The sequence below is a fragment of the Sarcophilus harrisii genome, chromosome 3 (assembly GCF_902635505.1).
Source record: "Sarcophilus harrisii chromosome 3, mSarHar1.11, whole genome shotgun sequence".
In the NCBI taxonomy this organism is placed as follows: Eukaryota; Metazoa; Chordata; class Mammalia; order Dasyuromorphia; family Dasyuridae; genus Sarcophilus; species Sarcophilus harrisii.
In genome coordinates this window covers 67,959,635-67,974,867 of record NC_045428.1, presented here as the reverse complement: position 1 = coordinate 67,974,867, position 15,233 = coordinate 67,959,635, and the positions used below count along the sequence as shown (strand labels likewise).

General features: G+C 35.1%; 1 protein-coding gene across 1 annotated transcript in view; it reads left to right on the top strand.

Moving 5' to 3' along the window:
* VWC2L (von Willebrand factor C domain containing 2 like) overlaps nt 1-15,233 on the top strand; it is a 175,304-nt gene that overhangs the window by 149,007 nt on the left and 11,064 nt on the right. The window lies entirely within an intron of this gene.

The following is a 15,233-nucleotide window of genomic DNA, read 5'->3' as shown; positions in this document are numbered from 1 at the left end:
TACAAGAAAAGTGGGTTGGCATTTAGGGGTGGGTAATCAACCCCCTCTCTGACAATTAAGGAGTGGTCATTATTTTATGGGACTCGTGCCTCTTCTAATCTTTTTTTGGAGATCAGTATTCCCAGGTGTCCCCTTTGAGAAGATCATATAAATCGGATCAGGATACTAAGCTCAGGTCTTCAACAGATCTTAGTCTGACTGAAGTCATATCCAGTCAGTGATTAAGACCAAGTAGCAATTGAATCAAAGAATCTCCTCTTTCACATAGTCAAAAAAAATCTAAATAAATAAATCTGGGCCTATACCAAGATAAAGTTGAAATGATGTAGACATAAAGGGTGATATTGTAAGGAAATTAGTAGAACAAGAAATAGTCTATCTCTCAGATCTGTGAAAAAGGAAGGAATTTGTGACCAAAGAAAAACTAAATGCAAAATGGGTAATTTGATCATATTAAACTAAAAAAGGTTTTGTACAAACAAAACCAATGAAGACAAGATTAGAAGGGAAGCAGAAAACCAGGGGAAAATTTTATATCCAAGGGTCTAATAAAGGCCTCATTTCTTTTTTTCTCTTTTTTAAAATTAAAAAAGATATGCATGGATAATTTTTCAACATTAACCCTTGCAAAACCTTGTGTTCCAATTTTCCCCCTTCTCCCCACCCCCTCCCCTAGATAGCAAGTAATCCAATATATGTTAAACATGGTAAATCCATTATATGCATACATTTTTATACAATTATCTTGCTGCACAAGAAAAATCAAATCAAAAAGGAAAAAAATGAGAAAGAAAATAAAACATAAGCAAACAACAAGAAAAAGAGTGAAAATGCTATGTTGGGATCCACACTCAGTTCCCACAGTTCTCTCTCTGAATGCAGATGGCTCTCTTCATCACAAGATCATTGGAACTGACCTGAATCACTTCATTATTGAAGAGAGCCACGTCCATTAGAATTGATCATTGTATAATCTTGCTGTTGTCATTTATAATAATCTCCTGGTTCTGCTCATTTCACTTAGCATCAATTCATGTAGGTCTCTCCAGGACTCACTGTTATCATCCTGTTGGTCATTTCTTACAGAACAATAATATTCCATAACATTCATAGATCTTAATTTATTCAGCCATTCTCCAACTGATGGGCATCCATTCAGTTTCCAGTTTCTTGCTACTATAAAAAGGACTGCCACAAACATTTTTGCACATGTGGGTCTCTTTCCCTCCTTTTAGGTTTCTTTAGGATATAAGTAAAGGCCTCATTTCTAAAATATAAAAAGAATCTACTTAAATTTCTAAGATTTCAAGTCATTCTCCAAATGATAAATTGTTCATATAAAAGGATATAAACAATTTTCAGATGAAAAAATTAAAGCCATTTCTAGACATATCAAAAATGCTCTAAATCAGTACTGATCAGAGAAATGCAGATTAAGACAACTCTGAGGTACCACTACACACTTCTCAAATTGGCTAAGATGATAGGAAAAAATAATGGCAAATATTGGAGGGGATGTGGAAAAACTGCAACATTAATACATTGTTAGTGGAGTTGTGAACTGATCCAACCATTGTGCAGAGCAACTTGGAACTATGTCCAAAGAGCTATCAAACTATGCATACCTTTTGACTCAGTAGTGTCTCTTCTGGTCTGTAGCTCAAAGAGATCATAAAAAATGGAAAAGCACCCACATGTGCAGAAATATTTGCAGCAGCAGTTTTTGTAGTGACAAGGAACTAGAAACTGAGTGGATGCCCATCAGTTGGGTAATGACTAAATCAGCTGTGGTATATGAATGTTATGGAATATTATTGTTCTGTAAGAAATGATCAGCAGAATAAGGCTGAAAAGTCCGGAGAGACTTGCATGAAATGATGCTAAACAAAGTGAGTAGAACCAAGAGAAGATTATTCACAGCAAGAATAAGATTGATTATGTGATTATCAACTGTGATGGACTTTGCTCTTTTCGACAATGAGGTGATTCAGTGCAATTCCAATAGACTTGTGATGGAGAGAGCCATCTAGAGAGAGGACTATAAGGACTGAATGTGGATCACAACATAATATTTTCACCTTTTTATTATTGTTTTCTTTCTCATTTTTTTTCTTTTTGATCTGATTTTTCTTGTGCAGCAAGAAATATGTTTATAAGAATTGGAAATGTTTAACCTATACTGGATTACTTGCAATCTAGGGAGAGGGGTGAGAGAAGGGAGGGAGAAAATTTTGGAACACAAGGTTTTGCAACAGTGAATGTTGAGAACTATCTTTGTGTGAATTTTGAAAATAAAAGGGTATTATTAAAAAATTAAAAATAAATAAAACTTGGACAGGAAAGCTCAGGGTTTCTGGCCAAAGCAGAAATGATTGCTATTTATATTCAATCCGAATGAATTGGGATCCAAACAATGACCAAATGGAGCTTATGTGGTCACTAGACCCAGATGGTTCTGGAGAGGAAAGTGAGCCAGGTGACCTTGCACAGCCCTCCCTTACTTAAATCCAATTCACTTGCTTGCCATGGCATTAATTCCCTGATATCATAGTCCACTTTGAGAATGAAGGACAAACAACAACTTCTACGTAGAAAAGAGAAAGGGAACCTGGCTGCTTTGGGAGGAGCACCAGCAGCTAACCTCATACAGAAGGCAGTGCTTGACATGAATCCAACAGAAAACTAGGGAATCCAAGAGGTAGAATTCAGGAAGGAGTGAAGGCATGGGGAACCTGACCAATGCGAAGAGATAGAGACTGTTTTATGTGAGTAACAGTCAGAAGACCAGTTTAGTTTGAGTACTTGGCAAGGATAATATGTATTAAGACTGGAAAGGTAAGTTGAGAATTTGCCTGGCAAACAGAGGAGCTTATATTTGATTTTAGAGATTAAAAATATGCTAAATGTATAAAATCATATCCATTTTATGAGCAAATTCTAGATGGCCAATATACACATTTTCTCAGAATCATTACAATGGCCTCAGTAAATCTGCCTTAGAGGAATTCCATCCCTAGCATTTGGTTTGGAATCACTATAGGTTTTCTCAGCACTACTTAATGGTACAATCTAATGTCAAATTCTTTTCTAGCTTAGAATTAAAAGCTAGTCTTTGCATTAGGGTGGAGAAAAGTCTTCCTGGATTACTGCTGGCTGAAAATATCCTGAAAAATGTCAGTTGCCTAGGTGAGGGAGGCTCATTAGCATGAGTTCAATTATTACTTTCATCCCAGCACAATTTGGGGCATTTGGGGAGGGCTATCACTCTCCCAGCAAGGATTAACCTTTAAACTTGAAAATTGTAAAGAGGAAAAAATAAAGAAAATGAAAAAAAAAAGAATCAATAATATGTTTTTAATGCATAGACGAAAACAAAAATGTAATCTTTAAACGTGTTACAAACAAGATAATTTTATGACTACTTTTATTTAACATGCAGTTAAACTTTACAAGTTTACAGCTTCAAATGCAATCTTTTTTCTTTGTATATTGAAATATGTTTTATCCTTAAGTTCATAATAAAGTTCATAAAGAATAATTAAATAATATTCATAGCAAACAGGAAGGAATTTTCAGAATATCGCACAGCATTATCAATAATGCCATACACATGTTTTCAAAGTAACTATTAAATGCCAGAACACTTCCAAATTAGCTATCTCTTGTCTAAATTACCTGACCCCTGTTCCAGTTAAGGGGAATTATCATTTCATTTGCCTAGAATCACACATGGACTCAGGAAACCTTAGTTCAAATCTGGCCTCAGGTATTTACTAGCTGTGTGATCCTAGGCAAATTATTTAATCTATCTCCCCGCCCCCCTTCTTTTTTCCCTCTCCTTCCCTTTCTTCTTCTTCTTCTTCTTCTTCTTCTTCTTCTTCTTCTTCTTCTTCTTCTTCTTCTTCTTCTTCTTCTTCTTCTTCTTCTTCTTCTTCTTCTTCTTCTTCTTCTTCTCCTTTTCTTCTCTCTCTTTCTCTCTCTCTCTCCCCTCTTCCCCCCCCCCCCAGTTTTCTCAAATGTAAAACAAGGATAATAATAGCAACCATCTCCAAGGTACTTGTGTCGAGATAATGTATGTAAAGCACTTAGCACAGTGCCTGGCACATAGTAGGCACTATATAAATGCATATTCCCTTTTTCGCCATCTGACAATGCAGATGATAACCTATCCATGTCTACCCATAACTTCCATCCATGACTTTGTAACAAAAGGTCCATTCAGTATACTAAAGTGGGGAAGATTACTTTCTTTTTCTTGACATCATGAAGATAACAGTGGGACACAAAAGCAACCCATTATTTAATTATCCATTACTCTTATGACCAGCCTAACTTTTTCTCACTTATGCATCTCTTTAATTAAAACCATTAATCCACTTGTATGCAGTTTCTCAAAGGAAGAAAAAAAAAATGAAGCATATGGAGAGAAAGGTGGATAGCCATGTCAGGCATAGGAATCAAATAAACACATTTGTTAATGTATAAATGTATTTATTATTATTTATTATTTTATTATTTATATTTATTTATTATATGTAGAATTTATATGGATGTTATTAATATAGAATTTATATGGATATATTATATATTTATGTATTTATAAATACTTGTCAAAGAAGATTGCCCATGTGTAAGTTTTAAGAACAAAATCAAATTTAATGCTTATTGAGAAGCTAAGAGCTCTTACTGAGTTGCTGGGACCAGTTCTGCCCAATTATATTACCTTCCAGCTTACTGGTTGGTGAGATGAGTTTCTGAGGTTTTATATAACCATTGGAACATGCAGGAGTGAAAAGTGCCAAACATAGATGGAACAATTCATTGCACAGGAAGCAAAATTTCTGTCTTTACCTCTAAAATCTAAAATTTCCAGGGTCATCGTAAGAGTATGGGTCTGAACTAAGATTAACCAGGAAGGCCAGCTCTAATTTAGAAGTAATATTATTAATAATAATGCTTCTAATTAGGACAAGATTATTATCCAATTTTACAGAGAAAGAAACTGATATATTAAGAAATAAAGTCACTTGCCCAAAAAGGAGGAAAATAAGCAGTAGGAGTACCTAGGGCCAGATTTGGACTCAGGCCTTCCTGAGTTTAGATCCATCATTCTATCCACTGTGCCATGACCTAGATAGTAAATACCATGTGATGGAAAAATTCTTTAGTTGCTCCAAAGAAAGATCAGGAAGCTAGGTCATGTTTTGGTTTCCTTTATAGGGTTCAGGTTCATTGCTTGTAGGCAGATAAAGGGAACTGACAGAGTCAAGAACTCAGAATTTCTTCTCTTATTTTTCTTACTGTCCTTATACGCATCATGAGAAGAGTCCATTCCCAACAAAATGAGACTGCAGAATTACCTGACTGTCCCCAAATACAAGCTTGGGTTCAATGATCTCTAAGATACTCTCCCATTCTGACTTCAAGACTGATGAAACAAGATTACTCCAGGTCCATTCCATTCAGAAGATTTTATGGTATTATAGATTTATAACTAGAAAGAGTGTTTCAATGTAATTGACTTCCTTTGCAATCTTACATAGTTTATTTTATGAATTTCAAAACATTATTCTGAGGAGGGATTCATTGGCTTCATCAGACTGCCAAAAGGATCTATGGCATATCTACACAAAGGTTAAAAAGCCTAGACTTAGTACAGTTCTCATTCTGTTTTACAGATGAGGAATGTAAAACCCAAATATGTTCAATAACTTGCATCTCCCAGGTAGTAAATGACAGAACTAAGATTTGAATCCAGCTCCCTTTTTTTTTAAACTATAAATCCAGCTTTCTTTCATCCATACTCACTGGGGATGACTCTTGGATTCTAAGAAATAGCCTGGACTCTAGGGTACTCAAATTTTTTTCATTTACCTCATCAGCATCTTTAGTAAGGTGATTAATCAGGTGTATCAGTCAACAATTCACTGATAGCACTTTCCATGACATATGCAGGGCACCCATTCAGAAGTGGATGTAATAATATTCAGCACTTTGAAGACTTGTAAAGTAGGAAGGAAAGGCAAAATGTTAATATATCCATTAGAGTCAATTTTGGAAGTGCACTTACCTATCTCAGAGGCATTTTGTAAAGATTAATTACATTGGGAAAGATCTGTAAAGACTCTGAGACCAAGGCCAGGTACAATATAAAGGACCAGTCACCTTATTACCCTCTATTGTTATTAATGCCCATCTTTTTAATAATGATTATGGCCAATATTCCCTGAATACCAAGCATGTGTAAGTAGCTATGGGAAATGTTGATTTAGACATGGCTGCTGACTATTGGTCAGGTAGCATAAATTATTTTAAAATTACCATCAGAGTGACAGAAGAAAATAGCACACAGTCTTTGTTTCAAGTAAAAATCATGTTTTTGCTTAAGACAAAATATATCTGTAATCAGTGATCCTAGCTGTAATATAGGAAATATAAAATAGATATCCAAACTAATAAAGCATCTCTGGAAAAGTATGGGGGGAGGCATAGGTTTTTTCCAGAATACATAATTATTTGGGGGCAATTTTGTTTAAAAATTAACTCTCATCAATATAAACCAAATTAAATATCATATTTGTTCTTCATTTTAGAGAATCAGCAAAATCAAGGAATTTTATATAGCTCCACTAATGAATATAGATATATATTCACAAACATGCTATCATAACTATTATTTGTCATTGCTACAAAAGGAAATTGATGAAATGTTTGATGAAAGATTCATTTCATAACTGCCATCAAAGAGAGAAAAATGGTCCCATCACCAATTAGAGTTTTCTGCAGAGGTATAAGTAGGATGAAGCACTCTAGCTTTGTCTGGGAGTGCCAAAATTTTGAGGGACACTGAAAACACTTTCAGTCCTTTAGAAGGACAGACCTAGCTGAGCTTGACAATTTAGGCAAGAATGGGTTAGCTTAAAAAAAAAACTATCAGCTAATGTCTTCTCCCATTAGCACTTACCTATATACCTGATGATCCCTTATCTTTCTCTTATTTTTATTCTGTTCCTTTTCCCTTGGAGTCTCCCCCAAAAGGCAGCAGTGTCTGCTGTTGTTCCCAGGTTTTTACTATATCTCTTCTCAACTGAATTGCCCTTTGTCCTAGGCATAGTTTGTGCATTTTGCCTCACATGCAAAAATGGCTAGTTATGATTCTGAGGTTCCAATTGTTTATGGTAGAAACATAAGGAGTATCATATGCCCCAAAGAAGGGACATGTGATAAAGAAGAAGAAATTGTGTCCTCACCCACCCATGCTCCACCACACACAAAAGTGTTCTACAGATTCCAATTAGCAAAACAAATTATTTTGGAGCCTTTCTGTGTTTCCAATCTACATTAGCTTTACCTGAATTAGATAAGGAAAATGAAGGGAGAAAGTCTATTCTTGCTCTAGAGAATGATCTATCCCTGAAAATAAGTGTAGTTAGGTCAACCTAAATGATTTCTTTCTCCTCTCAATGTTTTATCTTTTATTTCATCTTCTGGCCAGGCATCTTTACTAGGCAGCATTTAGGAATGACTGTGGTATTTGGCACAGAGATGCCAATACACAGGCAACTTCAGTTTGATGACCATATGTTCATTGTGTTAATTGCCTTCCATCCAAATGCTCCCTATCCCTTACTTTTTCTCACTCTTCTTAGTTCCTCCAAGTCTCCTGAATTTTAATATATTCCTTCCCTTTTTAATAATATTCTAGTGAGGAATACAAAAAGGCATTTTATTCTTTTAAAAAATGGTCACAGTAGGAGTGATCTTATACTTCTATGTGGCAGTTGTCATCATTGCCCATGATAATTCGTTTAATTTTTTTTAAAGTGAAATGTTCATATCTGACCTAGTAAGTGTTCTAACTACCAAATGTCTAATGGCAAAAATTCATTGTTCAAACTCTCAGAAATCTCATTTTTGTCATATGATTTTTTATTGTGAAATTTAGAGGCTGGAAATAAGTCTTTGTTTGCTTCACTGCAGCACTATTTTTTAATGGTCTTTAATTTAGATGTTGAGTGTTGAGAAACATTGAACATGCATGAAGAGAAAAATTTTTCTTGGAGGATTTGGCATGATACTTTAAAAATATTACTACTATTTGTTTTTTTTTTAACGTCTTCATTTCCCAATGTATTTCTTCCTTTACTTCCATTCTCAAAGATATAGCTTTTATAACAATTAAAAAGGGGAAAGTTCCATAAAACTAAACAATATATTCCCCCCCCCAAAAAAAAAGTCATATGAAGTATGTGACAGCAATGCATTCTAATTCTATAAAAGAGGCAGGGAGAGGGAAAATGTCTTCTCTGGGGACAAAATTTGACAATAATTTAACAGCATTCTGTCTCAATGGTTTTGCTGTCATTCTTTCCATTTATAATTTAAAGTTATTGTGTATATTATTTTGCTAGTTTTACTTACTTGAATCTGCATCATTTCATGTAAATCTTTCCAAGCTTCTCTGGGTTCATCAGATTCATCATTTCTTATAATACAAGATATTCCTTTGTATTTTTATACCATAGCTGTTTTTTTTTAATTTAATAGCCTTTTAATTACAGGTTATATGCATGGGTAACTTTACAGCGTTAACAATTGCCAAACCTCTTGTTCCAATTTTTCACCTCTTACCCCCCACCCCCTCCCCTAGATGGCAGGATGACCAGTAGATGTTAAATACATTAAAATATAAATTAGATACACAATAAGTATACATGACCAAAACATTATTTTGCTGTATAAAAAGAATCAGACTCTGAAATATTGTACAATTAGCTTGTGAAGGAAATCAAAAATGCAGGTGGGCATAAATATAGGGATTGGGAATTCAATGTAATGGTTTTTAGTCATCTCCCAGAATTCTTTCTCTGGGCGTAGCTGGTTCAGTTCATTACTGCTCCATTGGAAATGATTTGGTTGATCTCGTTGCTGAGGATGGCCAGGTCCATCAGAACTGGTCATCATATAGTATATACCATAGTTGTTTAACCATTTCCTAATCAATGGGCATTTGCTTTATTTCTTTAAAAAAAGGACACTATAAATGTTTTCATATATATGAGGCTTTTGTTTTTGTCATCAACCTCACCTTGGGATGAAGTAAATTATCATGGCAACATATATTGGCACATTCTTCTACATGACTAGATGAAATAATAGAATTTAAATTCCATATCTCTTTATGACAAAGTACGCAGTGAATGCCCAAGCAAATAGTGCCCAATTCTTTACATCCCAAACCAGATCATATACAACCTTATTGTTAGGAATGCAATTCTGAAACAGTGCAGTTCCAGTCATATCTATTCAAGTCAGCCTAATTTTTGTTCATTAATGGCCAGAAAATCTTTTATGATGCCATTTAGGCAAATTTTCAGTAGACTAGTTTGACTGAACAGTCTCAGTTCTAACTAGACTTTTGGACTCACCATAATGGGGAACCCATACATCACATTTGGAATTAAGTCAAACCAGATAAAAAATAAACTAGCTTGATCCAGATCCCCATACTTATAATGGCTAATGTCAGACTAGAGTCCAAAATTTAAAGATAGGATGAAATTTACTGCAATATGATCTCAATGTCATTTGCATCACTGTTCTACTTTTTCAGACTATGCAGCATTGAGAAATGGGAAAGTCATGGAGAACTATTGGCATATCAGTAGAATTCTGGGAGGAAATACTGAGGATCTTATATCTGGTCTTCCCTCTCATAACAAGGCTTGATTTTCCAAAAAATTTATAACTTCTGACCACATGGAAGGACCTAGAAGCCTAGACTCCATAGAGATTTCAGAAAGAAACTTAAGAGTAAAAGGTAATTTGTCAAGTTCTTTTGTTGTACTTTAAAAGTACAAAATCTAGTAAATATTCGCTTGATTATATTAAAATCTCATTAGCATGAATTTTCTTCTATCATCAAAGCTGTGGACTCATCCTTTATCCCAGGACAAGAATCTAGCACAGTTGTGAGGATTCAAATAAATGATTTTTCTCTTCTCTATATTAGAGTTCTCAGTTTTTCCAGATCCTTTCACTGATCTAAGTCTCACACTGAGTAACTCAGTTTAAAGAGAAGCTGAGATTCTTAAGTTATCGTCCCAATCTGAAGGTGATGTCAAAGTGATTCTAGTGTTGTCGTGAATCTGCAAAAACATGACCCATTGATGTTTCATTGTTCCTGTTTGCTTGCCAGCAGTATGCTAGCTATATCAATTAGTCAGACTTCACTCTTTCCCTCTTGTTGGATCTGCAGTGCCACATGATCAGCCCTCTCTCTTTGATATTAAGGCTCTCCATCACTACTTGAGAATATGTGGAGTACATTTCACAGACTTAAAACATCAATACAGAAATCTTTAATCTTGAGCCAATATTTTTAGGAGGGGTATTTTTCAACCTCAGATTGGTAGAGAAGATACATCTCTGATTTCTGAAAATTAGATACACAAACAAGACTTACAATTCCCTAATATCTAGCTGTGTCTTTTCTTTAGAACACAAATATTCTGAAATTCTCTCTATGTGATTCATAATATAATAAAATTTTAGGACCGGCAGAAAACTTAGACATTATCAAGAGATATATCTATCAGAGCCCTTCCTGATTCCACCAAATGTTAGTTTGTGCCCCCTTCCTGATGCCTCTATTTATTTTGTGCATGTCCTGTAATTATCTTAAACTTATTGTGTACCTCAAGGAGTATACATTCTTCTTGAGGGAAGCAACCCCCATTTTGGATTTGTATCTATCTCCTCTAGTCCAGTAGACATAGCAGGGGCTTACTAAAATGCATATTGATTAACTAATTCATAGGATCAAATAATCTAATTTCATATATAGGAAAACTGAGGGCAAAAGAGATGAAAGAATTTGCCTAGGTCAGATAAGTTAAGAGAGCTGAGACCTAAAATCAGGTCATGAGACTACAAATTAAATTAACTGCTCTTCCTAGAATAGCACACTGTTTCACTCTTAGACCACTTACAATGGAAACAGCTAAATATTACAGTGGATAACATGCTGGGCTTAGAGTCAAGAAGATATGAGTTCAATTCTTGCTTCAACCATTTCTTTATTAGCTGTGTTATCCTTAACTTGCTTCTACCCCCATAGGATTGTTGTAAAGATCAAATGAGGCAACATGTAAAACACTTAGCAAAACTGAAAACCCAATATAAATATTAGTATTATTATAGTGATAGTTCATTAGTTAAGTAGGTAATAGTGACTAGAGATTCTTTAGAAGAATCTTATCTCCTGCCTTTGCAAACCGATATAGACTACAGGTCAAATCTCACAATAATAAACGCCATGAAACATCTGAAATTTTCTTTATAGAAGTATATTTTAATAAATTCTAGGAATAGAAATCTTATTTTCAGCTTTAATAACTGCAATCTAAATTGTGATGATGCTTAGCTTCTCTGTAATGCATTTAAGAGAGAAAGAAAATATTCCAAAAACAGTTTGAAAGGGTTGGAGCAACTTTTTGACTATTTTCAGAACCAATGACCATCTGGGCCTGGGATTCTGCCAAAGCCAAACGATGGAGGTGCCACCCTAATAGCATCTCCAAAGGTCTCTGATTCTCTGAGCTCATTGAGAGTTGCCAATAGCAACCATGAAAGTCACAAGTAAAAACAACACTGCCAATTGGAGACAGTTGTTCAGGCAGTTTTCCATCTTCACTGGTCAACTAGTCTCATTCTCTGGTATTAGATGGGACTAAAATTTTCCCATTCAAAGCAAAGGTTCCATCAGTATTCATTTACTGAATTTAATGATCTCCATTATCAGGATTCCACTAAAACCCTAAAAAACTAGGAGTCTGGAATGTTGTTGTTGTTCAGTCACTTCAGTGAAGTCTGATTCTTCAGGATCCATCTGGGATTTTCTTGGTAAAAATACTAGAGTAGTTTGTCATTTCCTTCTCTAGCTAATTTCACAGATGAGGAAACTGAGCCAAACAGGATTAAGTGACTTGCCCAGGGTCACATAAGTTGTAAGTCTGAAGCTAGATTTGAATTCCTGACTTCAGGCCTGGCACTACATCCACTATACCACCTAGCTGCCTTATGAATTCAAATCTAGCTTCAGACAATTACTATATAACCCCAGAAAAGTCATTTAACCTCTTCTGTGCCTCAGTTTCCTCATCTGTAAAGTGAGGATAATAAGTGAACTTATGACCCAGGTACAGCCTGATCAGGTAAAGCCAGACATATTGTATATTGATGCCCACATTTTGTTGTCATTTTGATTCTCTTCAACCATGAAGGACAAAATAATAACAACAACACATGATAATAATAATATCATGGTTGTGTTGCAAGGCTAAAACGAGATGACATTGGCAGTGTTTTGAAAATTTGAAAATGTTGCATAAATGTAAGCTATAATTTTAATATTTATAAAAGAAAGAAGTTGGGCTTCTAAGGTACCTTCCAGCTTTACATCATTGTTCCTTTAACAGCATCAGCCTTTCCATTTTCATTGTGCAAATTCAGTCTTAAAAACAGACAGTTTGGGCAACCAAAGAATTAGCCACAAACAGGAACTCACTTGTGGTATGTCTGACTGCTGAGTGGCCTCGAAAATACAACTTTCCCCAGTAGAACAGATGACAAAAGTTTTCATTACTATTCAGTTCTTTGTGGAACATAGAAGGTTGGATAAAAAAGTTTCACTTCCCAGCCTCTTCCTCAAATCTGGTACACAGCTTTTGATGCAAAGAGGAGATAAATCCCAATATGCAAATCTTCTAAAAAATGCCTAGCTCAGGAGATTCTAAACAAGTTGCCTTGAATATCTGCATGGGAAATGCAACTGCTGCACAAACACTCTTTACAACTCAACTGTACCAGAAAATTCATTCCCTAGGGCTAAGCTGGGCCATTTGGAATGAAAACCAGCATAATAGGAAGACTTGGGGGTCTCTAAAGGTCAGTAGAAGTTCAACCAGATGTTTGCCTTAGTCACAATAGATTTGGCACCAGGAGTGGCTTACATTTCCCATCTGCAGAATTAAGTGCAAATATTAAAAAACAAACAAACAACCCAACTAACCTCTACCATCCAGTGGCCTTTCCTTAGAGTTCAGAATATCCCTAAGAGTCCTGATCTTCCCAATGTTGACTATATATTTAGCAGTTACCCTCATTTGCATTTAATGGGAAAAGAATGCTAAATGATATAAATTTCAGGGATATATTTAAATTGAGCCTCAGGCACAGGCAAAGGAAGGGATTGGGAAGACCTGAGGATCATAAATGATTGAGAGTCTAAAGCCAAAGTCCAACTTGATGGAAGAAGCTCACAGGGACATTCTAAAGTGCTACTGATGCTGAAAGCTTGACATCTGCTGTAACATCTGCCCATTAATGTCATTATGTCAGCATCTGCCTGATGATATTCCCTGGGAAATTAGTACCCTTTGCAGATGATGAGTCAGAAGTAAGAGTATTCTCCAATCTGTAGTCTCCCTCTCTGTTTTCTTCCATTCTCAATACTTTTTAAAAATGTCTCCATTCATGAACACATCACAAATCAGAGAAGACATTTTTAACCACTAGACTTTACTCCTCTTCTGTTTCTTTGTCTGTCACTATAGACAGGCTGTTCCCCCATTCCCTGTCATTTTCAGAACCAAGATCATCTTCTGGAGTGACAATCTTACTATTTTATCTCCCTACTCAGAAGTGAATGCTGTTGTCTAAATACCATTGAAGTTTTTCTTTAAAAAGCCCAGGACCCCACTGCCTCATGTGGAAAATTATAATGCATTCTCCAGGATACTCCTGCACTCTTGAATGTCTCAGCACTTCAGCAATGCAGAGGACTTTTGGGGAAGTTTGGTTTTGGAGTTTGTTTATTTTGCAGCAATTGATGCTTGGACCAGACAGAGAACTTTTTTTTCTCAGCTTTAAATTGCACTGCAAACTTCCAGGAAAAGAAAACAGTTTCTGAATTTACAACCTTTGAACAAAACTGCTTTACTTTGAAGGGATTCTTTAATATTGCTTTCTATGATATTTTCCTGTGTCCAGACAACCAGAAATTTGAAGTAATCCCCCAGCTTACACACACACATGAGATCCAAACATCCCCTCCCCTTTTCAAACTTGAATAGTTTCCTAACACAGCTACTGTGAAGCATGAACAAAATGCATTAATGTCCTTGAGTAATATGGATCCTAATAGAAGGAATTAGAAAGAACCAGAGGAATACATCTTAGCTAATGCTACCTTTGCTCTATATATGAATATTCACTATTATATTTACCCAAATTACCTGCTCCAGTGATGGGTTAGGGATCCATGATATCTATTGAGAACATAATAATAGAGAGGTTTGCTAAGACTTTTGATAGAAATGGTCATAGGAGCAACCAAATAAAGTTTAAGACACATTTTTTCCCCTAAATCATTCATTTCAGAGATATTCCAATGCTATGAAGGACTCAATTATTTAATGTCAAACTATAACATGGACAATTCATTTATTCTAATCTTATTGTCACCATTTCCTGCTTAGAGTCTTTAAGTACCCATAAGCATTATTCTATGTCCAGTGAGGATATAAAAATAGTACTACATTACTTTTTTCTATCCACATTTGTAATTTTACTATCATAGGGCACTCCAAGTGGGGAAAACATCTCTACCAGGGAAGATTTTAGAGAATTACAGAATTGCTTTTATGCTTACCTGACACATTATTTCTATGTATTTGCAATGTTAGAAATGTCATAACTCAAGTTGGGCATTTGATATATATCTGCAAAAGGGCTAATCATCTGGCTTTTAGGTATTGGAATCTTTATTTCCCATTATTTCATTGCTACAAAATGTGTGTGCGTGTGTGTGTGTGTGTGTGTGTGTGTGTGTGTTAAAAATGCCATTGATCTACAAATCATAATGTGACAAAGAATCCCCTTACATTCTGGGTAAGGATGTGATTTCTATTTTGTTGTGAAACTCAAATGAGCTAATGGATGCATTTTAAAAATCTGCAAAATCTTATAAATGTAAGATGAAATAATATTTTGAGAAAATTGTTATTAATTCATTAATCAAATTCAGTTGTCAAAAACAAAAAGGACTGAAAATTTCATGCAAAAGCAAAAATCTTACAACCATTTACCAAAAGTTATTAATTTTTTTTGTGGGTGGACTGGACTGAGGAAGACCCACTCAAGCAATTGATTAACCAATAAGTATTTGTTCA